At 37.8% G+C, this 26,662-nt stretch overlaps 1 protein-coding gene and 1 pseudogene across 4 annotated transcripts in view; one reads left to right on the top strand and one right to left on the bottom strand.

The window, feature by feature from the left end:
• The window catches only part of GALNTL6 (polypeptide N-acetylgalactosaminyltransferase like 6), a 1,233,774-nt gene that overhangs the window by 657,348 nt on the left and 549,764 nt on the right, over positions 1-26,662 (bottom strand). The gene's annotated exons all lie outside the window — the stretch shown is intronic.
• LOC129143863 (ubiquitin-conjugating enzyme E2 N-like) lies at positions 16,697-17,307 on the top strand (annotated as a pseudogene).

Below are 26,662 nucleotides of genomic sequence, written 5' to 3'. Positions count from 1 at the left end.
ATTCACGCACAAGCATATAGACTATCTCTCACATGAACAGACACATATATATACCTAGGTAGCCTCCCATCAGATATTAGTTCCATCTCGAATTTACATCTTGATGCTTACCAAAATTTTCTAGTTTTGTTAGTCATTGTAAGATAGATATAATGGTAGAAAAAATCTGCATTAACAATATAAATTTCAAGGACAGATTATATATTATTTTTAAATTTATAAAGAACATTTCTAATGATGGATGTTTTGCTATTAGTCCTGAAAGTAAGCAAACAAAATGTACTGGATGACTTATTTAACTATTGCATTCAATAAAATGTGCAAAATTAAAATTGTCTTTTAATTGCAACACACTGATAATTATATAACAATAAAGTGGCATCCATGCAATTCTCTGAATAGTTTCTATTTTTTTAACACAAGCCCTGACAATATATCTCCATCAATAAACCTCACATATCCTAGAAGTTAGGACTGCAAGTTTGTTGAAACTGAGCTATGGTTGTAGTCAAAGATGTCACAAACATAACTGTACAGGTGAGTGGTTTTATTGAGAACTGGTCTTAAGTAAGGAGAAAAATATCATTGATTTTGGGCACTGAATGGAAAATATCTCTTATTTTCAGAAACCCCTCACTTGGCTTGCACTTCCATAAACACTATTGGAAGCTACAGCTATGGGTTGCTGAGATTTTTTCTTGCCATGAAAAATGTTATGAACTCAAAAATAAATAGTAGATCTCACTTTAAATGTCCTTGCTGCAGTGAGGACTATGGTAAATCAAAACACGTAGAATATAAAGGCTTAGACTTAAAAAAAAGAAAAAAAAAGAAAATAGTAATTGCAGTTACACACGCTTTAGATCGGAAGAAGGCAAGTTTCCTGGCAATATGAAGAGTAACACTCAGGGCAGACACTTTTAAACTCAAACTGCCCGAGGAAGGGCTCAGGTCAAGGAGAAAGAAGAAACTGATGACAGTGTTTTATAGTTATTATAAGGAAAAATGTACATATTTGAGATACACAGTTTTTGGTTATCAGGGCAGGAGTCTTTTCTGAAGTTGACAAAATGTGGGTATGCTGGAGTGTTTCCATGACTTTTATAATAGAATGGTGGCAGGGGCACTAGGATGATTTAAGCACTTGCTGCTTCTGTACACGTTGATTTAGCCTCTTCCATTGATTTAACTATGCGTGAAGTCAGAGAATGAAGCAGTGAATTCCATAGGTTTAAGGACTCATTTTTCTCCTCAGGGAGGCTGTATCAGGTTGTATGTTAATTATACATTAATTAATTAATGTTGCCGGTTGATTTCCACTAAAATTACATTCATGTTTAAATTTTTTAAACTAATTTTTGCCCATATTAAAAACTTTGCTATTTACTCTCCTTTAAATTTGTAATATTTCATCTCTTGCATCAATAATTATCTTGGGAAATTGGAGTTCAGGGATTATTCTTTTTCTTTATTGAACTACATTAAGTCAGACTTCTATAGGTAACACAACATACATGGTCAATCCTTTCGTCAAAGGTCTGATATCTCAGAATATATTTTATTTTAGGAAAAACATCTAAACGTGTTATATACTCCTGTGCCATTAACTCTAATATATTCAAGAGAAAAATATTGTATGTTGACAATAATAAGATAGTCTAAAGGTCACAAGGTAACAACAATAAAAATATTATATTAATGGTTGTCCAAAGAATTCTGATTAAAATAAAAAATGAAAACATACAAAAAGCAGAGATTTACAACTTTTCTGTTTGACTCTAATAAATAAAACAAAATTATATTTTTTCAGTCTTTGCACACATTATTTGTAAATGTCCATAAATACAAAAGTAATGATTTTTTTAAGCTACAAGGCATGTTTATGCAATATGACTATTGTATGAAACTTTACATTACAGAAACATATAGACTCATGGGTATAACTCTTGACTAAGGAATGGTAGTGATGGCCTCTTTGGACATAAGTTAATTAACAATCGATTCATAAATATAGAATGCTTCTAAAGCTAGCGAAAGCCTGTCAATTTATAATTTGGGGGAGATTTTCCTGTCAGGTGCTTTGTAGTATCAATAATCCTGATAACACAGACTGAAAACATATAGAGAAAGAAACTGCTGTTCATCCTAGCACCTTCTGATGAAGTAACAGAAGATATCTGAAACACAGCTGATGAGTAAACTTAATATAAATGATAGTAATCGCTGCAATTTCTGTGTGGCAGGTAGTATAGAAGCAGCCAAAACAGACCAAATACATCGTGCTAAAATTATTTCATAAACAAGGGCTCTCTGTTAGTAAATATCTGCTTGTCAGGAGGGGTGTCAGCATGCTAGAAGAAAATGTAACTGCCTCAACTTTCTTCTTTTCCAAGTGATAAAAGAAGGGCCGGGCGTGGTGGCTCATGCCTGTAATCCCAGCACTTTGGGAGGTCAAGGCAGGTGGATCACCTGAGGTCAGGAGTTCAAGACCAGCCTGGCCAACGTGGTGAAACCCCATCTCTACTAAAAATACATAAATTAGCTGGGCGTGGTGGTGTGTGCCTGTGGCCCCAGCTACTCAGGAGGCTGAGGCAGGAGAATCCCTTGAACCTGGCAGGCGGAGGTTGCAGTGACCCGAAATTGCACCACTGCACTCCAGCCTGGGTGACAAGAGCAAAACTCCATCTCAAAAAAAAAAAAAAAAAAAAGAAGAAGAAGAAAATAAATTGCAAGACTACTGCTAATTTCTGTATATATGGCTTTTTTGTTGAAGTTGGGAACACATGTGTTACATCAAAGAAACTCCATGGCTCTCACATTATAATATGTGAATACAAATAACAATTTTTATGGTTATAATTCACTTTTGTTATATGTTTGAAAATGCTTTTCAATAAAGAGACAAGTACAGCAACAGAAAGTTTAATGTTAGCTAATTATTATATAGTAATTAGTTTAAATTAGCAAGTATAAAGTAATTATAATTAGTAATTATAAAGTTGTGGTGTAAAGAAACTCAACAAAATTTAGAAGTTTTATAGGCTTATAAAAGCCAGATTACCTGTGTACCAGTTTTTAAAATAATATTAGCCATGAACAATCAACCATCTACATCTCTTTAACACAACTTTTTATTAAACTTTTATGTATGGTTTCTTTAGTTATAATAAACAGTGGGAATAATATATATTCCATTTATCAATTTATTTAAACCTACAATGTGAGTGACTGAATTAAAATTCTGGCAAAAATTGAACATAAATATAAAATAAAATCGACACCATTTTTTGAATTCTCAGCAGAAACCTGAATAAATTAGCATTAAAATATAGTTTGAATTATTAAGACATTACAGAAGTAAAAATAAAGCATGTAATAAAAGTAGTTACATAAAGCCCAGTAGTCAGATACTCATTACCACATTTAATTGAACATAACAGGATCACTGGTGGGGCTGCCACAGGGAAATCTCGAAGACAAAAATATATGTCATTTGTATTCTCAAAATATTTTTGTATGCTACGTAAAGATTTTACATATTAGAAATGTTCAATTAAGCAAAAGATGAGATTTTTAAAAGAGACGTTAAGCTTCATCATTTAATGTGTCATTAATGAACACCTGTGATGTTTCCTGAAAATGAAACTTAATAACCTGCTACTCAGAGTGGTTGGAGTCTCTCTGTTGTCTCTTCGTTTTGTTTAATGGCAAATTTGGCCTGAGGGTAGTTATGCTAGAGCTGCAGAGAAGCTTGAGAGCTACATGAAAAAGAAGCAGAGGAGGCACTTTGTGACAATCCTGGGACAGATATGTGGAGGGGTGGTGTTGCCCAGTTCCTAGAAGTGCTTATACCTTATTCTCATTTTTTCTCAAGTGTTTTCTCCTAAGGGATAGACACTCACATGTTCTATCACAAAGTTATAATAGTCACCTCTGCTGTGTTCATATATAGCAGCGGCCCCCTTTTTGGCACCAGGGCTCAGTTTCATGGAAGACAATTTTTCCACCCGGGAAGGGGGATGGTTTGGGGATGAAACTGTTCCACCTCAGATCATCAGGCATTAGTTAGATTCTGATAAGGACGGCTCAACCTAGATCGCCGGCATGCGCAGTTCACAATAGGGCTTGTGCTCCAGTGAGAATCTAATGCCACCGCTGATCTAACAGGAGGTGGAGCTCAGGCAGTAATGCTTGCTGGCCCGCCACTCACGTTCTGCTGTGTGTCCAGGTTTCTTAACAGGGCCTGGACTGGTACAAGTCTGCAGCCTGGGAGTTGTGGACCCCTGATAAATAGTTATCCTCATTTGATGTATGGGAAAACAAAGGTGGAGAGAACTTGCTTCCCTTCTCAAAGGTCAAAAACCCGATAAGCTAAGCAGTAGAGATTCAAATCCACAAAATCTGGCACCAGAGCCAGGACAATTTTTAGTATATTATTTTGTATCTGCAAGAGCAAGAAACACAGATGTTTTACACAGATTTGTTCATTAAGCAGGTATGTTTTTCTCTCCAAGAAAAACTTTCAGCCAGAGCAACTCTTCCTTTAAATACTGTAAATTGCCCAGGAATGGTGGCTTATGCCTACAATCCCAGTACTTTGGGAGACCGAGGAAGGAGGATCCCTTGAGGCCACAGAGCGAGACTGCTCTATATTAAAAAAAAAAAAAAATGAATAAGAAATACTTTAAATGCTTCTGAGAGAAGTTTTTACTTCTCTAAGAGAAATTGAAGATCTAACATTTTGTATTTTCTCAAAGCTTGATTGGTCTTTATAGTGTAACGAGAATGTTTCTAAAAATTCTGGTATGTGTAAAGAACCATTTTTAATTAAAATAACTATTTAGGCCAGGTGTGGTGGCTCATGTCTGTGATTCCAGCATTTTGGGAGGTCAAGGCGGGCAGATCACCTGAGCTCTGGAGTTTGAGACCAGCCTGACCAATATGGTGACACCCTGCCTCTACTAAAAATATGAAAATTAGGGGGGTGTGGTGGCATACACCTGTAATCCCAGCTACTCCGGAGGCTGAGGCAGGAGAATCGCTTGAACCCAGGAAGCGGAGGTTGCAGTGAGCCGAGATCATGCCACTGCATTCCAGCCTGGGCTACAGAGCAAGACTCCATCTCAAAGAAAAAAAAAAACTGTTTAAAATTTTTTGAGTTGTAAAGTTGATTAGCATTATCTTAGTTTATTTTTCTCATTAGTGTGTCCTTTCAATCGATATTGGAAATCAATTGGAAAAGGAACTTATTTTAGTTCCTTTAAGGCTTTGTAGAGTGAAATTCTTGAAATCATTACATATCCCTCTGTCTAGTAATAGGCCTGATTAGTCAGTACAAAATCCTTTCTATGTGTTTGGCAAAACAAAGTTAACAAATAAACAGTAGTAAGAGATCAGTTGTTTAGAAATTATGTTTGTCATCTTACAAACACTCCCAATGTCACCCAATGTCACCAGAAGCTTCTTAGTTGCTGCTATGGTTAGAATGTGTCCCTCCAAAATTCAGATGCTGAAATGTAATGGCCAATTTGATGGTAATAACAGGGGCCTGCCTTTAAGAGGTAATCAAGTCATAAAGCCTCTTCCACTTGTGAATGAGATTAAAGCCCTTATGAAGGAGGCTTCTGAGCCAGGCACGGTGGCTCACACCTGTAATTTCAGCTCCTCCAGAGGCTGAGGTGAGAGGATTGCTTGAGCCCAAGAGTTCAAGGCTGCAGTGAGTTATGATCATGACACGGACTTTCAGCTCTGGGCAACAGAGCAAGACCCCATCTCTATTAAAAATAAAAAGTAAAAGAATAGAAGTGGCTCCTCACAGTGTTCATCCCTCTTGCTCTTCTTCTTTCTGCAAGGTGAGGACACAGCGTTCCTCTCCTCTCAAAGACACTCTTCAAGGAACTGTCTTGAAAGCAGAGACCAGACCCTCACCAGAGAGCAAACATGCTGTCACCTAGATCCTGGACTTTCCAGCCTTCAGAACTGTGAGAAATAAATTTCTATTCCTTATAAATTATTCAATCTGTGGTATTTTGTTATAGCAGCACACATGGACCAAGACAGTTGCCCACATCCACAATGATATTGAGCTTATTGAAATTTGAGTGTGATGGTTCTCATTTACCTAGTCTATAAATTAGTTTTTAAACACTGAAGTAATGTAACTCATTTAAAGTGTAAATAACATTGACTTGATTTAATACAATTAACCACTGTTCTTCTCTATTTTTTTTCATAAGAGTGCCTTAACTCACTGTATGACTTGTTTAGGAATGCCAAGATTTCTGATTTACATGCCCTGTTTGTAATCAAAGCTCCTAGGAGCCTCAGTGTAAAGTCTTTTTGCATTTTATCTTACTCTGTGTTTAAATATAACACTATTAATTAAAGCTTTTTTGCTTTTTGCCTCTCATTTGAACAAAATATCGCATTTTACGTCATACTTAGTTATATTTATTATTTTCTGGAAATACAGTAGTCCCCCCTTATCCATGAGGGATATGTATCAAGACCTCCAGTTGATATCCAAAACCATAGGTAACACTGAATTTTGTATAAACTATGCTTTCCTATCTGATAACTGGGATGACTACTAAGTGGCTATTGGGCAAGTAGCACATGCTGCATAGACATGCTGGACAAAGGGATGATTCATATCCTGGGCAGGACTGAGCAAGTAGGTGTGAGATTTTATCATGCTACTCAGAGTGGTACATAATTTAAAACTTATCAATTGTTTATTTCTGAAATTTTCCATTTAATATTTTCAGACTGCCAATGACTGTGGGTAACTGAAGGTGCAGAGAACACAAGCATGAGTAAGGGAGCATTACTGTAACATGGTTTTTGTTCTGTTAATTAAAGTTTAAACAGTCCATAGTGGCTCTATTTCATAAACAATCCATGGTAACCCAAGAGTATGTTAAAAGCATCAATTGCAAACATAGCTATTAGATTACAATGTTTGAAAAGTAAGTCAATTTTTAAAATATTAAACAATAGGCCCCTAAAATATTTTATGTTATTTTCTTTGGGTTAAAAAAGTAATGACCTTTATTTTGCTAAAGGAAATTTAAATAATAAGAAAAAAATTTAAATAGCAGAAATTGTTCCATTGAGTTTTTTTGCATTCAACTACAATACAAATGTGAGAAAGTATATCATTCATCACTTCCAAGCAATCTGTCATACAGTGTGGATCTGTCGCTAAATTAAATTCAAATGGTCAAATGGGAACATAAAGCTATCATTTTTAAAGAAAAACTAGCAACTGTTATTTTTTAAAATCATGAACTAAAGGAAGCTTCTTTTTTAGTAATACCTTAGTTTTATTGTCCTCCAGCAGCCCTTTACTCAACTAATTTGATATATTATAGTAAGAAAATATTAAGCATATAAAAAGCTATGTATCCACCATCTGGGTTTGTCAAATATTGTTACTTAAGTCATATTTGTTCTACATACTTTCTTTTATTGATTAAGAAATAAAACTTAAAATGAAGCTGAAGACTGAAGCCATGTAGTTCTCTATGATTTTATTTACCTCCTACCTTCCTCAGATGCAGCCAATACACTGAGCTTGGATTTTAGCTTAACTTGTGTGTTACATACATCTACTCATTTTATTTCAATTGCTACATAAACAGAACTTATTACAATTTTCAACTTAACTTTTATTTACATTCACGACTTAATTTCTAACCTTTTAATAAATATGCATTCCCATAATTTCTGCAATAAATCTTGGAAGCATTTGACCATTCATTAATCTTTGGAAAGAACAAAATTACTGATTTGTTAAAATGCACCACTGAGTACTTTTTTTTCCTACATCAATGATTTCTAGTCTTACTTTAATTATATCTTTCTTTTTCTCTTTTTTTCTGCTGTTATTTTTAAAACATTTTGAATTAGACATAGTTAATAAATTTTATTCTAGTTGGGAAACATTTAATAAATTAATTTTTATTACTAAATGTGTCAGAAGAACATTTAAATATGTATTAAAATATGAAGTAGGTAGAGATGTCTTATTCCATACAATCCTAAAGAATTTCATGTGAACACAAACTAAAATGTAGGTCATAGTTCCTGAAATTACATCTTGTCTAATATAATCATATAGGACACATTTCTGAATTTTAAATTCGGAGGATGATTTTAAAAAACTAACTTTAAGCTATTAGAAATATTAGGAATTGGAAAAACCAAGAAAATAAAGTTCACCAAAAATATAGATATAGATATAGATATAGCACAGCTTTTCTGGTTGCTTATTTTTAAATGGCTAATAATATAGATCATGATTTCATTTTCTGGGAGGATGTCATGTAAGTATGGTACCCACTACCCCCGAAGCAGGTTGCTAACACTAAATACAGTGTGCATAAAATTAGATATCCTACATAGGAGGCAAGTTATTTCCTCAAATTTTTTTCTCATCAATATTATGGTTTTGGTACTAGGACAAGGGCATCTTTTTTAACAGATGAATATGAATTCCAGAAATTACTCTTATGGGGAGTGGATACACTAATACAGCAAATTACAATTTAGTTGAAGCAGATAAAATGCTAATGCCAAATCTCAGTGAAATAATCTAGGTTTCATTTGAAAAAACCTCCTTTTGAATATGTAATGTCTCTTGGATGTTGAAGTAAATACCTAACCAAGGTTACTCTAATTTTCTAAATAACTTTCCTAATAAATGTCTTTATTCTTCCACAAAAATACTTTCTGTGGCTCATATATGTAAACTTTATCTTACACTAAAAGAACCACCAAAATGAAGATTAGCAACTTTGAAGTGTCAACTAGAATTGATTCAAATATTCAAAGCACTAGAGCATTGTGTTCTATGATTTTAAATTGACCAATGTATGGTATTTCTAAAACGAAAAAATAGCAACAACAGCAGACAGATGCTCCATCTACATTAAACTCTCCTACTGTACTCACAAGTCTTAGAGCCAAGTGGCTGAGCTCATGAGCTCTGGAATAAGCAAAACTGGGGCTAAGTACTATATTGGGATGTTAAAATAGGATGTATCTGTTAAAAATGGTGATAACAAAGTAACACTTGGATTTGTTAGGAGAAGTAAAAAACAGAGCACATCCAAATGGTGCCTATTTTGATCATATCCAACATGCAAGTGAGTAACTATACTTTGTGATGAAAGGTATGACTGCTTTAAAAGAGGTACATTTGTATTAGATTGTGGAGTGGAAATGTATTTGAGAGGAAAGTAATGTTTATGGTAAAGATGAAGTTTGAAGAACAAATATAAGTTGTTTGAAAATGTCTCAGAATAAGGATACAGCATGAGCAAAAATCAGAGGCAGGATAGTTAAAACAATGTTCAGTAATAGGAAGAACATTTTAGTTTATAAAAACTGAAGGAAATGTAGACTTGGCAGAAGAAGGTGAAGAGACAGGGGACAAGATCATGGACTGCTTAGAGAGGATTTGAAGAAATAATTACCAATATATCCCAAATTTGATTAAAAATCAATCTACATATACAAGAAACTCAGTGAATTATAAGTAAGAAAAACTCAAAAAGCCACATTTAGACACATCATATGCAAACTGTCAAAGGCAAAGACAAAAAGAGAAGATAGAAAGCAGCAAGAGAAAAATGACTCATTGGGTATAAGGTATCTTCAATAAGATTAACAGCTGACTTCTAATCCAAAAGGACAGAGTTCAGGAGGTAGTAGCATATTCAAAGTGTAAGAAGTCAACCAAAAAGTTTATATTCAGAAAATCAATTTTTCAAAAAGGAAAGAGAAAATAAAACATTTTCAGATAAACAAAAACTTAGTGATTTCATTTCTGGCATATCTGTACTACAGAAAATACCAAAGAAAAAAACCTTAGGCTGAAATGAAAAGACAATAGATAAAAACATTACTTCAAAGGAAGAAATAAAAGGGACTATTATTAAAGATACATACATAGGGGCTATGAATTACATGTTTGTGTACACTCTGCTCTAAATTTCTATGTTGAAACCATACTCCCATAGAAGGTTATTTGGAGGTGGGCCCTTTGGGAGGTAATAAAATTATGAGGGTGGGGCCCTCAGGATGGTATTAGTACCTGTGATCATTAATTTTGGCTGTCACCTTGACTGGATTAAAGTATACACAGATAGCTGGTAAAATATTAATTATTCTTAATGCTTCAGTAGGCATTGAGCCTGTCTCTCCTCTGCTGAAAAGGAAACTCAGATGGTTTGGCATTTGATTGGAATGGTTGGGCTTCTCTAGGTGTACCTATGAGGGTATTTCTGGAGTACATTGGCCTTTGAGTTGGTAGGTTGAGTGGCAAAGATCTGCCTTCAATGTGGGTAGAAACTATCCAATTGGCTGGGGGCAAGCTTGGAACCAAAAAGCAGAGGGTAAATTTTTCTCCCTCTTCTGAAAATGGGACACGCTTCTCCTGTCTGTGGATGTCAGAACTCCAGATTCTCCAGCCTTTGGACTCTGAAACTTGAACCAGCAGTTGAGTTACTCCATTGGCTTCCCTGGTTCTGAGGCTTTCAGACTTAGGCTGAGCCATGATGCTTACTTCTCTGGTTCTCCAGCTTGCAGCTTATCATGGAACTTCTCAATCTACATAATTGAGTGAGAGAATTGCCCTAATAAATTCCTTCTCACCTCTCTCTCTCTTTCTCTCTCTCACTTTCCCTCTCTTTTTAGTTCTGTCTCTCTGCAGAATGATTATAACAATACTCTCATGAAGAGACAAGAGAGAGCTTGCTTCCTCTCTCTCTGCCCTCTACCATGTGAGGGTACAATGAGAAGATGGTCATCTTAAAACCAGGGAAAGTGTCCTTACCAGACACCAGATCTGCCAGTACTTTGATCTTGGACTTTCCAGACTCCAGAGCTGTGCAAAAAAATATGTGTGCTCTTTAGGCCACTCAGTCTATGTATTTTTGTTATAGCAGCCTGAATTGACTAAGGCAATAGGTAAATATAAAAATTATTATTAATGTATTTTTATAAATTTTTTCTTCTCCTATCTGATTTAAAAGGCATTGAATAAAGCTATAACTATAAAACTGTGTTTTTCAGCTTATAATGAATAAAGATACAATTTGGGATTAAATAATAGCATAAAGCAGGAGTACATAGAACAAAGCTCTTTTATAGCAAATTTTTGTATAATATTGACTTTAGTTGATATTAACGTGAACTAGATTGCTTTAAGTTAATTGTGATTTCTACTACAACCTTTAGAAAAATATATATATGTGTGTGTGTATAAACAATAAATGTAATAAATAGTACACTTGAAAATAGGTATATGTAACCGAAGAAAAAACAGTAATGGAAGAATAGAAGAACAAAGAAGCAAAAGACATGTTAAAAATAAATAATGTACAAATTCTATCTTACCAGTAATTACATTAAAAGTCAATTAAGTAATTAAGTAAAACTCCAATGAAAAGGAAGACATTGGAAGAATGGATTTTATAAAAATGATCCAATGATATTTTGTCCACAAGATTCAAAGACACAATAGGTTGACAGTAAAAAGACAAAAATGAGATATACTATACAAACAGTAACTAAGAGCTGTTATCAATATTTTAAAAAATAGATTGTAAAACAAAAATTGATATAAAAGCAAAACATATATATATTTTATAATGAAAAAAGGGTCAATTATTCAGGAATACATAACAAGTATAAATACATGTGAACCACAGGAAAAAGTCTCAAAGTACACACAGCAAAAACTAAGAAAACTGAAGGACTAATTGATAATTCAGTGATAAATATTGAAGATTTCAACGTTGCACTTTCAACAATGTATAGAACAACTAGGCAGGAGATCATAAAGAAAACAGAAGACTTAAACAGCACTAGAAACCACGTATAACCATAATCTACAGAATACGCAATCATAGCAGAATATATTAAGACATTTTTGTCAGGTACTCATGAGTTCCTTGATAAACCATATGCTAGTCTATAAAACATACCTCGATAAATTTAAAAGGTATTAAATTGTTCATCATCTCTTCTCGAAACAATAAAATTAAAAACAAAAATCAATAACAGAAGAATAATTAGAAAATTGAAACGTATGAAAATTAAAGAACACACTTCTAAATAACCAATGGGTAAAAAAAAAACAAAAAAACCAAAACAACAAGAAAAACAAAACAAAACACACACACACACACACACACACACACACACAATTACAACATAACATAATTGAAATGAATGAAAGTAAAAACCCAACACAACAAACCTTAGCCAGTCACAGTGGCCCACGTCTATAATTTCAGTTACTCAGAGGCTGAAACAGAAGGAACAATTGAGCCCAGGAGTTCAGGGTTAGGCTGGGAAACATAATAAGGCCCTGTCTCTAATAAAACGAACAAACAAACCTTTTGGGATGCAGCTAAAGCATTCTTTAAAGGGAAATTTATGTCTGTAAATGCCAGTACAAAGCAAGAAGAATTTCAAATCAATAACCTAACCTTCCATCTAAAGAAATTAGGAAAAGTAAAAATGCAAACAACACAAAGCAATGAGAAAGAAGGTAATAATAGTATTAAGGGTGGAAATTAATGAATAGACAGTAGAAAAAAAAACAATAAAGAAAACTAACAAAACCAAAACTTTAACAAAATTGCCAGACTTTTAGCTAGACAAAACAAGATGAAGTGAGAGAAAATGTAAATTACAAATCAGGAATGAAGAAAGCAACATTGTTATTGGCCCTAGAGAAATTTAAAAAAAAATTAAGAGGGAATACTATGAACTACTGTGCTCCCACAAATTAGATAACCTAGATTAAAAGGACAAATTTTTAGACACAACACAAACTACCAAAGCTGACTCAAGAATAAATAAAAAATCTGGAAAGATCTATAACAAGTAAAGAGATTGAAACAGTAATTAGGAAAACTACCCACAAAGAAAAGTTTGGGCCCTACTTCACTTCACCTGCTTCACTGATGAACTCTATCAAACATCTAATTAATACCAGTTTTTAACAAATTCTTGCAAAAAGTAGAAGAGGAAGGAACACTTTCAACTTATTCTGTATATTACCTTGATACCAAAACCAGACAACTATCACAAGAAAAGAAAACTATACATTAGCATCTCTAATAAATACACAAATAAAAATCCTCAACAAAATACTAACAAACCAAATGCAGACCCATATTAAATGAATTATACTCCATTGACTAGTGGTTACTACACTAGGAATGCAAGGTTGATATAACATCCAAAAATAAATCAGTATAACACATCATATTAATAAAGGACAAAAATCACATAAGCATTTTCATAGAAGTAGAAAAGTATTTGACAAATCCATCATCCTTACATGGTAAGAGCTTTCAAGAAATAAGAATAGAAGGGAACTCCTGAACCCGATGAAAAGCATCTACCAAATAGAAGAGAACTTCCTAAACTTGATTATCCACAGCTAATATCACACTTAAGCAGGAAAGACTACATGCTTTCAATCTGAGATCAGAAACAGGATAAGGATGTCTGCTCTCACCTTTTTATTCAACATTGTCCTGTAGATTCTAACCAGGACAATTATGCAAGGAAAGGAAGTAAGTATTCAGATTGGAAAGAGGCAAAATCGTGACTACTCACAGATGGCATGCTCTTGTATATAGAGAATCCTGAGAATTTCATACAAAAATTAGAACTAATAATTCCAACAAGATTGCAGAATTCAAAGTCAATATCCAAAATCAATTGGATGTCTATACATTAGTAATGAAAAGTCTAAAAATGAAATGAAGAAAACAATTTTATTTATAATAGCACAAAAAACAATCACTTATAAATAAATGTAACAAAAGTTCAATAATTGTACATTGAAGACTACAAATTTTGTTGAAAAAAGTTACAGAAAATCTAAAAAAATGAAAAGAACTGGAAGACAATATTGTTAAGATGGCAATACTCTCCAATTTGGTACACGGATTCAATGCAATGTCTACCAAAAAAATCAATTACCTTTTTCTAAAAAAATTGACAAGCTGATCCTAAAATATATATGAGAATGTAATGGCTCCAGAATAGTCAAAGTAACACTTAAAAAGAATATCAAAGTTGGAAGATTAATACTTCCTGATAATGAGATTTATTACAGAACTATAATAATCAATACAGTGTGTACTACATAAGAACAGACAAATAAATAGAATTGAGCATCCAGAAATATAGCTTACATTTATGATCGTTTGATTTTAGATTTGAATTCCAAAAATATTTAATGGGGAAAAAACAGTCTTTTAAAAATTGTGTGAAAATAGTCTTCACAATTGCCTTTTCAACCCAATTATGGGTTGAAAAGAATAGTCTTTTCAAAGTTCTTCAGGCAAAGAATTTATTTGGACCCCCTATTTCACACAATAGGCAAAAATGAACCTAAATTGGATTTAAATCTAAGTGTAAAAGCCAAAATTACAAAACTTTTAGAAGAGAGAACATACGGGAAACTTTGAATGACGTTTTGTTAAGCAATGGATTTTTAGACATAACACCAAAAGTATGAGACAAAAACATCTAGGGAATTGAACTTTATCAAAATTTTAAAATTAGTGTATCAAAGGACACATAAAGAAATGAAGAAACAATGCACACAATAGAAGAATATGCTTACAAATTATATATTTGATATATTACTTGTACTCAGAATATATTAAGATTTATTACAACTCAACAATGAAAGAACAAATTAAAAAATAGGCAAAAGGCTGGAGTACATATTTCTCCCAAGAAAGACAAAAGACTGACAAGTACATAAAACGATGCTCAACATCATTATTCATTAGGTAAATATAAATCAAAACCTCAATGAAATACTACCTCACACCTAATAGAATAACCAAACTTAAAAAAAAAAAGACAATATTGGCAGGGCGTGGTGGCTCACTCTTGTAATCCCAGCACTTTGGGAGGCCAAGGCAGGTGGATCACCTGAAGTTAGGAGCTCGAGACCAGCCTTGCCAAAATGGTGAAACCCCTGTCTCTACTAAAACTCCAAAAATTAGCCAGGCATGGTGATTGGCCTGTAGTCCCAGCTACTTGGGAGCCTGAGGCAGGAGAATTGCTTGAACCCAGGAGGTGGAAGTTGCAGTGAGCCAAGATCGTGCCACTGCACTCCAGCCTGGGCAACAAGAGTGAAACTCCATCTCAAACAAACAAACAAAATATCCAGTGTAGATGAAGACATGGAAAAAAATGAAAATTCTCATAAATTTCTGGTTTTAAAATGAAGCAGCCATTTTGCAAAGTCGTTTGGCAGGTCCTCAAAATACTACACATTGTTTTTTGTGCTAGTATAAATAAAATGATTTTCTTCATACCACACACTGCAGCAATTTGACTCCTAAGTATACACTCAAGTGGAATAAACATATCTGTCTTTATAATCACTGACACATCAATGTTCACATTTGCATTATTGATAATAGTCAAAAAGTGGAAACAATCTAAATGTCCATCAACTGATGAATCAATAAACATAGATGTGATATATCCATATAATATTTCATTATTGTTATAGCTCATAAAAAGGAATTAAATATTGAAACATGCTACAAAATGAACAAGCCTCAGAATAATATAATAAAGGAAAAAAGCAAGCCACAGACGACTACATATTTAATTATTCTATTTATATAAAATCTCCAGAACAGGCAAATCTGAAGAGAAAGAAGGTAGATTACTGGTTACCAGAAAACTGGGAGTAGGGAGGAATGGGAGTGACTGCTCTTGGGTGTGGGGTTCCTTTTAGGGGTGATGAAACTATTATAAAATTGGATAGTGATGATGGTTGCACAATTCCATCAATATTCTAAAAACCACTGAATTGTACACTTTAATATGGTCAATTTCATGCTAGGTGAATTATATATCAATAAGCCTTTCATTACAAAAAGTAAAAAGGAAATAGCTTTAAAGGAAATAATCATTTGTGTTTCATCCAAAGCACAGGTCTTAACTTCTTTGTCCAAAATTCTGACAGAAAATAACAAATAATAAAAAGTAAGTATAATCTTCACAGGAATTTTTAAAGGTTTATTCCACCTCACTTTATTGTTTTGTTACAATGCCTTCAGCAAATTGCAGGAATTCATAAAGCTTGCCTGATAGAGGGCAGTTGAATAAAATTTACAGTTCAAGGTATGACAGGAGCACAAACTGTTAAAATAACATTCAGATTTATCAGATTATCTCTTTAATTTAACTGTTATAAAAATAAATTTATTTTCACACAGTACAAAATTTATTCTCATTATCATTCTATTGCAAAAAGGAAAAGGAATAAACAATCTGACAAGCTGAAAATCAGCAAAACAACTGAAATTACCTTAAGGATAAGATGTTCTAAATGTCTATTGTAATAAACAAAAAAAAATTGAATATGACTGTAGTAGAGTGTCTCTTCTCTTTCGTGGTAAATTATATGGAATATGTTTTCAGATTTCAATTACATTTTTAAAGCTTTAAGGAAAGAGTTCTTCTTTGTGGTTCTGAAATACCATTAAAATAGGTTACTTATGTTAATTGATGCATATTAAACAGTGACAATCGTTCTTTCTTTCCCTACTAAAGTGTACATCTTTGTACATTGAAAACAAGGATACATAAACTAGAAGTTAGAGACCAGAGACCCAACTCAGGACCTGACAAGATGGCTGGGCTGCCCAGCAGGATCGTCAAGGAAACCCAGCGTTTGCTGGCAGAACCAGTTCCTGGCCTCAAAGCAGAACCATATGAGAGCAACACCCATTATTTTCATGTGGTCATTGCCAGTCCCTGGGATTCCCACTGTGAGGGAGGGACTTTTAAACTTGGACTATTTCTTCCAGAAGAATACCCAATGGCAGCCCCTAAAGTGCGTTTTATGACCAAAATTTGTCATCCTAATGTAGACAAGTTGGGAAGAATATGTTAAGATATTTTGAAAGGTAAGTGGTCCCCAGCCCTGAAGATCCGCACAGTTCTGCTATGGATCCAGGCCTTGTTAAGTGCTCCAAATCCAGATGATCCATTAGCAAATGATGCAGAGGAGCAGTGGAAACACCAACGAAGCCCAAGCCATATAAACAGCTAGAGCAGGGACTAGGCTATATGCCATGAATAATATTTAAATTGATCCGATCATCAAGTATGCATCACTTCTCCTGTTCTGCCAAGACTTCTTTCTTTTGGTTTACATTTAATGGACAAGGTCTTAGAAACACTACAGAATAAAAGCCCAGACTTCTTCAGTCCTTCGGTGATTAAATGCACATTAGCAAATCTATGTTTTGTTCTGATTCACTGTCAAAAAGTATGAGCAGAGGCTAGAAGTATCGTCTGGACTGTTGGGAAACGTTTAAAAGCAGTGGCCCCTCTCTGCTTTTATTCATTTCCCCAAGCCTGGTTTAAGTGTAAAGCACTGTGAATGAAGGCAGTTGTCAGGTTAGCTCCAGGGGCGTGGGTGTTTTTATTTATTTTATTTTATTTTATTTTTTTGAGGGGGGAGGTAGTTTTATTTTAATTTATGAGCTCCTTTCCCACCTTTTTTTGGTGATCTAATTGCATTGATTAAAAGCAGCTAACCCGTTCTTTAGAATATGTTCCCTAGCCAAGTCTAACTTTATTTAGATGCTGTAGATGGACAAGCTTGATTGTTTGAACCAGAATGGGAACATTAAACAAACATCACAGCTCTCAATAATAACACTGTGACTTTGCTGTCAAGTATAGATTCTCCCCTTCAGAAAAAGCTTGTGACCATTTTGTATGGCTTGTCTGGAAACTTCTGTAAATCTTATGTTTTAGTAAAATGTTTTTTGTTATAAAAATAAATGAAAATGAAAATAAACTAAAAGACTAAATTCTACCAGAATAATATATATCTTAGACTTATTCCTTCTGGTGTTGAATATTGAAAGGATTTACATAAAATCTTGAACATAAAACACTTAATAAAATTAACTTCTATAATCATTTTCATAAAAATAAAATATAATCAATCTCATCCAGTTTTTAATGTACAGACTCTCAAAAATATATTTCACAAAAATTTTGGCTTATAATGGATACATGTTATAAATCAAGGTATATGCACTATATTTCTTCACATTGTATATTATTAATAATTTACGATATTACTCAGCATTAAAGTTCTAGGATAAAAAACTTCTAGAGTAGTAACTATAAATTATAATAATCTTTATTCATCTGAATATATATCAATTTTTTTAAAAAACAACAAAACCAAACATCTTTCTAATTTATCTCAAAGTATGGTTAATTCGAATTCCATCAAATCACTGGTATTTCAATAATCGCATGTTTAGTTTCCTGTATTTTTAAGATAAATACACAATTAGTGTTATCGAATTAATTAACATTAATTTTGTGCTTAACTGTTTCCAAATTAAACAAGTAATATCTTTTCACCTTCCCAGCAACCTTTCTGATGCTGGTAATGTTATTATATTTCATTTCCTGAACATGGAAATAGAGGCTGAAGCAAGGTCCTTTTTCCTTGAATCGGCTTCCCTGCTTTCAAGCATCAGGGTCTATTCCTGAGGATTCTACTCAGGCTCTGGAACTGCCAAGTGTTGCTTTCACACGCAACAAGGACTTATTTAAGAACTATAACTTCAATATTAGAACTCTGTATCAGAATATCATATAGCAGATAACTCGGGTGGCTCTTTTGGTTAAAGGTGACTGGAAAAGTATGATAGTCACAGTGAGAGGTGACAACGTGCTGGCAGCCCTCGCTCGCTCTTGGCACCTGCTTGGCCTCAGCATCCACTATGGCCATGCTTGAGGAGCCCTTCAGCCTGCCGCTGCACTGTGGAAGCCCCTCTCTGGGCTGGCCGAGGCCAGAGCCAGCTCCCTCTGCTTGTGGGGAGGTGTGGAGGAAGAGGCACGGGGGGGATCCGGTGCTGCGTGCAGTGCTCGCGGGCCAGTGTGAATTCCAGGTGGGTGTGGGCTCAGCAGGCCCTGCACTCAGAGCGGCCAGCCTGTGCAGCCAGCCCTGGGCAGTGAGGGGCTTAGCACCTGGGCCAGCGTCTGCGGAGGGTGCACCAGGTACCCCAGCACTGCCAGCCCACCCGTTCCACACTAGAATTCTTGCCAGGCCTCAGCTGCCTCCCTGCGGGGCAGGGCTTGGGACCTGCAGCCCACCATGACCGAGCTCCCCCACAACCGGTGGGCTCCCGTGTGGCCCGAGCCTCCCTGATGGGCACCGGCCCCTGCTCCACGGCGCCTGGTCCCATCGACTGCCTTAGGGCTGAGGAGTGCGGGCGCACTGAGTGGGACTGGTGGGCAGCTCCGCCCGTGGCCCCAGCACGGGATCTGCTAGGCGAAGCCAGCTGGGCTCCTGAGTCAGGTGGGGACTTGGAGAACTTTTATGTCTAGCTAAAGGATTGTGAACGCACCAATCAGCACTCTGTGTCTAGCTAAAGGTTTGTAAACACACCAATCAGCGCTCTGTATCTAGCTAATCTGGTGGGGACCTGGAGAACTTTTATGTCTAACTAGAGGATTGTAAATGCATCAATCAGCACTCTGTGTCTAGCTCAGGGATTGTAAACGCACCAATCAGCACTCTGTCAAAACATACCAATCAGCTCTCTGTAAAACGGACCAACCAGCTCTCTGTAAAATGGACCAATCAGCTCTCTGTAAAATGGACCAATCAACAGGATGTGTTTGGGGCCAGATAAGGGAATAAAAGCAGGCTGCCCGAGCCAGCAGTGGCAACCCGCTCGGGTCCCCTTCCACACTGTGGAAGCTTTGTTCTTTCACTCTTCACAATAAATCTTGCTGCTGCTCACCCTTTTGGTCTGCTCTGCCTTTATGAGCTGTAACACTCACCACGAAGGTCTCCAGCTTCACTCCTGAAGTCATCGAGACCACGAACGCAACAGAAGGAAGAAACAACACATCTGAACATCTGAAGGAACAAACTCCGGACACATCATCTTTAAGAACTGTAATACTCATCGCAAGGGTCTGCGGCTTCATTCTTGAAGTCAGCGAGACCAAGAACCCACCAATTCCAGACACATTTTGGCGACCACGAAGAGACTATTGTCTATCGCCAAGCGGTGAGACAATTGCCTGTCACCAAGCGGTGAGACCATCACCTATCGCCAAGTGGTGAGTACCATCGGACCCCTTTCACTTGCTATTCTGTCCTATTTTTCCTTAGAATTCAGGAGCTAAATACCAGGCACAGTTAAAAGCGACTAGCGTGGCCATCAGACTAAAGACACGGGTGTCAGGCTTTCTGAGAAAGGGCTAACAACCCTCAACTCTTCGGAGTTGGGAGCGTTGGTTTGCCTGGAACCAGCTTCCACTTTTCCTATTTTCCTGGGCTGAGTCGAGGGTCGACAGAGAGGAAAGCCGTTCAGCTCCGGGGTCCCGACAACAAGTTGGTTGACCATGCGGCCGTGAGCAGAACTCTCAAAGGCATGTCGCCCAAGCAAGACTAGCCCATCTATTCTATCTACCCTGACCCTTGACTCCTGGGTCCTAATGCCTGCCAGACAAAACTTTCTCTCGCCTCTCTTCTCTGAGGCTAGTCCCTCTTCTAAAAATCACTCCCTGTCTCTGGTGCTTTTCTATTTTCTCTTGTAAGAATGATTTCTAGTATAAACTCCAGGATTCTGTTATCTTCTTTAGGCACCTGGGCTCACTAATCAGAAGGACACAATTTTTGCCCAAAGCCCTGTTGTAGGGCAGACTACCTGGAATTTTAGGATCCCGCCTCAGACAAGCAGGCCTAACAAAAGCTATTCCTGAAGGTAGGATATGGGTAGCCTCAGAAATTGTATCCTTCCTATTCATATAAGTGAGGACAAAGGGCATCACTCTTCCAACTCTGGAGATCCCTTCCCTCCCTCAGGGTATGGCCCCGCACTTCATTTTTGGGGCATAACATCTTTACAGGACACGGGTAAAGTTCCAATACTAACAGGTGAATGCTTAGGACTCTAACAGGTTTTTGAGAATGCGTTGGTAAGGGCCACTAAACCCGATTTTTCTTGGTCCTCTTTGTGGTCTAGGAGGACAGGCAAGAGTGCAGGTTTTCAAGAATGCATCAGTAAGGGCCACTAAATCTGACCTTCCTTGGTCCTCTTTGTGGTCTAAGATGAAAACTAGTGTTTCTGCTGCTGCGTCAGTGAGTGCAACTATTCCGATCAGCAGGGTCCAGGGACCGTTGCAGGTTCTTGGGTAGGGGTTGTTTCTGCTGCTGTGTTGATGAGTGCAACTATTCTGATCAGCAGGGTCCAGGGACCATTGTGGGTTCTTGGGCAAGGGTAGAAACAAACAAACCAAAACTGTGGGCATTTTTGTCTTTCAGATGGGAAACACTCAGGCATCAACAGGCTCACCCTTGAAATGTATCCAAAGCTATTGGGACCAATTTGACCCACAAACCCTGAGAAAGAGGTGGCTCATTTTTTTCTGCACTATGGCTTGGCCCCAATATTCTCTCTCCGATGGGGAAAAATGGCCACCTGAGGGAAGTACAAGTTATAATACTATCCTGCAGCTTGACCTTTTCTATAAGAGGGAAGGCAAATAGAGTGAAATGCCTTATGTCCAAGCTTTCTTTTCATTGAGGGAGAATACACAATTATGCAAAGCTTGCAATTTACATCCCACAGGAGGACCTCTCAGCTTACCCCCATATCCTAGCCTCCCTATAGCTCCCCTTCCTATTAATGATAATCCTCCTCTAATCTCCCCTGCCCAGAAGGAAATAAGCAAAGAAATCTCCAAAGGACCACTAACCCCCAGGCTATCGGTTATGTCCTCTTCAAGCTGTAGGGGGAGGGGAATTTGGCCCAACCCAGGTACATGTCCCCTTCTCCCTCTCTGATTTAAAGCAGATCAAGGCAGACCTGGGGAAGTTTTCAGATGATCCTGATAGGTACATAGATATCCTACAGGGTCTAGGGCAAACCTTCAACCTCGCTTGGAGAGATGTCATGCTACTGTTAGATCAAACCCTGGCCTCTAATGAAAAGAATGCAGCTTTAGCTGCAGCTTGAGAGTTTGGAGATACCTGGTATCATAGTAAAGTAAATGACAGAATGACAGCTGAAGAAAAGAATAAATTCTCTACTGGTCAACAAGCCATCCCCAGTATGGATCCCCACTAAGACCTCGACTCAGATCACAGGGACCAGAGTCATAAACATCTGTTGACCTGTGTTCTAGAAGGACTAAGGAGAATTAGGAAAAAGCCCATGAATTATTCAATGATGTCCACCATAACTCAGGGAAAGGAAGAAAGTCCTTCTGCTTTCCTCGAGCAGTTATGGGAGGCCTTAAGAAAATATACTCCCCTGTCACCCAAATCACTCAAGGGTCAATTGATTCTAAAAGATAAGTTTATTACCCAATCAGCTGCAGATATCAGGAGAAAGCTCCAAAAGCAAGCCCTGGGCCCTGAACAAAATTTGGAGGCATTATTAAACCTGGCAACCTCGGTGTTCTATAATAGGGACCAAGAGGAACAGGCCCAAAAGGAAAAGCGAGATCAGAGAAAGGACGCAGCCTTAGTCATGGCCCTCAGACAAACAAACCTTGGTGGTTCAGAGAGGACAGAAAATGGAGCAGGCTAATCACCCAGTAGGGCTTGTTATCAGTGTGGTTTACAAGGACACTTTAAAAAAGATTGTCCAATGAGAAACAAGCTGCCCCATCGTCCATGTCCACTATGCCGAGGCAATCACTGGAAGGTGCACTGCTCCAGAGAACGAAGATTCTCTGGATCAGAAGCCCCCAACCAGATGATCCAACAACAGGACTGAGGGTGCCCAGGGCAAGCGCCAGCTCATGTCATCACCCTCACTGAGCCCTGGGTATGTTTAACCATTGAGGGCCAGGAAATTGACTTCCTCCTGGACACTGGCGCAGCCTTCTCAGTGTTAATCTCCTGTCCTGGCCGACTGTCCTCAAGGTCCATTACCATCCAAGGAATCCTGGGACAGCCTGTAACCAGGTATTTCTCCCACCTCCTCAGTTGTAATTGGGAGACTTTGCTCTTTTCACATGCCTTTCTTGTTATGCCTGAAAGTCCCACACCCTTATTAGGTAGAGATATATTAGCCAAAGGTGGAGCTATTATCTACATGAATATAGGGGACAAGTTACCCATTTGTTGACCCCTACTTGAAGAGGGAATCAACCCTGAAGTCTGTGCATTGGAAGGGCAAAAAATGCCCACCCAGTCCAAATCAGACCCCACCTCTTTTCCTTATCAAAGGCAATATCCCTTAAGGCCTGAAGCTCATAAAAGTTTACAGGATATTGTTAAACATTTAAAAGCTCAAGGCTTAGTAAGGAAATGCAGCAGTCCCTGCAACACCCCAATTCTAGGAGTACAAAAACCGACGGTCAGTGGAGACTAGTGCAAGATCTTAGACTCACCAATGAGGCAGTAATTCCTCTATATCCAGTTGTACCCAACCCCTATTCCCTGCTCTCTCAAATACCAGAGGAAGCAGAATGGTTCACTGTTCTGGACCTCAAGGATGCCTTCTTCTGTATTCCCCTGCACTCTGACTCCCAGTTTCTCTTTGCCTTTGAGGATCCCACAGATCACACGTCCCAACTTATGTGCACAGTCTTGCCCCAAGGATTTAGGGATAGCCCTCACCTGTTTGGTCAGGCACTGGCCCAAGATCTAGGCCACTTCTCAAGTCCAGGCACTCTGGTCCTTCAGTATGTGGATGATTTGCTCTTGGCTACCAGTTCGGAAGCCTCATGCCAGCAGGGTACTCTAGATCTCTTGAACTTTCTAGCCGATCAAGGGTACAAGGTGTGTAGGTTGAAAGCCCAGCTTTTCCTGCAGCAGGTGAAATATCTAGGTCTAATCTTAGCCAGAGGGACCAGGGCCCTCAGCAAGGAATGAATACAGCCTATACTGGCTTATCCTTGCCCTAAGACATTAAAACAGTTGCAGGTGTTCCTTGGAATCAACAGCTTTTGCTGACTATGGATCCCCGGATACAGCAAGATAGCCAGGCCCCTCTATACTCTAATCAAGGAGACCCAGAGAGCAAATACACATCTAGTAGAATGGGAACCAGAGGCAGAAACAGCCTTCAAAACCTTAAAGCAGGCCCTAGTTCAAACTTCAGCTTTGCTTTAAGCCTTCTGACAGGACAAAACTTTTCTTTCTACATCACAGAGACAGCAGGGATAGCTCTTGGAGTCCATACTCAGACTCGTGTGACAACCCCACAACCAGTGGCATACCTAAGTAAGGAAATTGATGTAGTAGCAAAAGGCTGGCCTCACTGTTTACGGGTAGTTGTGGCGGTGGCCATCTTAGTGTCAGAGGCTATCAAAATAATACAAGGAAAGGATCTCACTGTCTGGACTACTCATAATTTCAGTGGCATACTAGGTGCCAAAGGAAGTTTATGGCTATCAGACAACCGCCTACTTAGATATGAGGCGCTACTCCTTGAGGGACCGGTGCTTCAAATATGTATATGCGTGGCCCTCAACCCTGCCACTTTTCTCCCAGACAATGGGGAACCAATCAAGCCTGACAGTCAACAAATTGTAGTCCAGACTTATGCCCCCTGAGATGATCTCTTCAAAGTCCCCTTAGCTAATCCTGACCTTAACCTATATACTGATGGAAGCTCATTTGTGGAGAATGGGATACAAAGGGTAGGTTATGCCATAGTTAGTGATGTAACCATACTTGAAAATAAGCCCTTTCCCCCAGGGACCAGTGCCCAGTTAGCAGAACTAGTGGCACTTACCTGAGCCTTAGAACTGGGAAAGGGAAAAAGAATAAATGTGTATATACATAGCAAGTATGCTTATCTAATCCTACATGCCCATGCTGCAATATGGAAAGAAAGGGGTTTCCTAACTGCTGGGAACCCCCATTAAATACCACAAGGAAATTATGGAGTTATTGAACAGTGCAAAAACCCAAGGTGGTGGCAGTCTTCCACTACTGAAGCCATCAAAAAGAGGAAGGAGAGGGGAGAACAGCAGCATAAGCAGCTGGCAGAGGCAGGGAAAGACCAGTAGAGAGAAAGAGAGAGACAAAGTCAAAGAAGGAAAGAGAGAAAGAGACAGAAAGTCAGAGAGAGAGAGAGAGAGGAAGAGACAGACAGAGAGAGGAAGAAACAGAGACAAAGAGAAGGAGAGAGAAGGAAGAGACAGAGAGACAGAAAGTCAAAAAAGGAAAGAGAGGAAGAGACAAAGAGGGAGTCAGAGAGAAAGAAGGAAAGAGAGACAAAGAAGTCAAAGAGAAAGAGAGAGAGACAGAAATAGTAAAGAGAAAACAGTGTACCCTATTCCTTTAAAAGCCAGGGTAAATTTAAAACCTATAATTGATAATTGACGGTCTTCTCCATGACCCTGTAACACTACAATACCACCTTGTTGTCAGTGTAAACAAGGGCGTAGCCCGAAAGCACTGAGGCCAATGACAACCCATAGCCTTCCTATCAAAAGTCCTTAACCCAGGAGGTTTCCTAACAGGGGATCTAAATCTTAATTAATTACCATAGGAAGTTCCGACCAGACATAGGAGGAAATCTTTTCAGGACAGGACAATAGATCGTTCCTTTTGGGCGATTAGGAAAAAAGACACAATGGGTATTCAGTAAGTGATAAGGAAACTCTTATAGAAGCAGAGTTAGGAAAATTGTCCAATAATTGGTCTGCTCAAACGTGTAAGCTGTTTGCACTGAGCCAAATCTTAAAGTACTTACAGAATCAGGACTGAGACATCTATACCAATTCTAAGTTAATATGGACTGAATGAGGTTTTATTAATAGCAAAGAAAAATTAAAATCCCAAACTTACAAGGTTTTCAACTAAAGTAAAGTTTGCTAAAAGTTAACAGTGTAACATGCATTATCCTACTACCACACACTCTCAAAGGATTTCTCAGACAGTTTGCAAGAAATAACAAAATCTATCCTTACTCTACAATCCCAAATAGACACCTTAGCAGCAGTGACTCTCTATAACCGCTGAGGTCTAGACCTCCCCCCTGCTGAGAAAGGAGGACTTTGTACCTTCTTAGGGGAAGAGTGTTGGTTTTACACTAACCAGTCAGGGATAGTACGAGATGCCACCCGGCATTTACAGGAAAAGGCTTCCGAAGTCAGACAACGCCTTTCAAACTCTTTTTTTTTTTTTTTTTTTTTTTTGAGATGGAGTCTCACTCTGTCGCCCAGGCTGGAGTGCAGTGGCGTGATCTCGACTCACTGCAAGCTCTGCCTCCTGGGTTCACACCATTCTCCTGCCTCAGCCACCCAAGTAGCTGGGACTACAGGCGCCCACCACCAAAATTAGCCTGGCTAATTTTTTGGTATTTTTAGTAGAGATGGGGTTTCACCATGTTAGCCAGAATGGTCTCAATCTCCTGACCTCCTTTCAAACTCTTATACCAACCTCTGGAGTTGGGCAACATGGCTTCTCCCCCTTCTAGGTCCTGTGGCAGCCATCTTGCTGTTACTCGCCTTTGGACCCTCTATTTTTAACCTTCTTGTCAAATTTATTTCCGCTAGAATCGAGGCCATCAAGCTACATACAGAAGGTCTTACAAATGGAACCCCAAATGAGCCCAACTAACAACTTCTTTTGAGGACCCCA

This window comes from Pan troglodytes, chromosome 3 (genome assembly GCF_028858775.2).
Source record: "Pan troglodytes isolate AG18354 chromosome 3, NHGRI_mPanTro3-v2.0_pri, whole genome shotgun sequence".
NCBI classification, from domain to species: Eukaryota; Metazoa; Chordata; class Mammalia; order Primates; family Hominidae; genus Pan; species Pan troglodytes.
The sequence above is the reverse complement of the archived record's forward strand: the minus strand, read 5'-3'. Positions and strand labels throughout refer to the sequence as shown.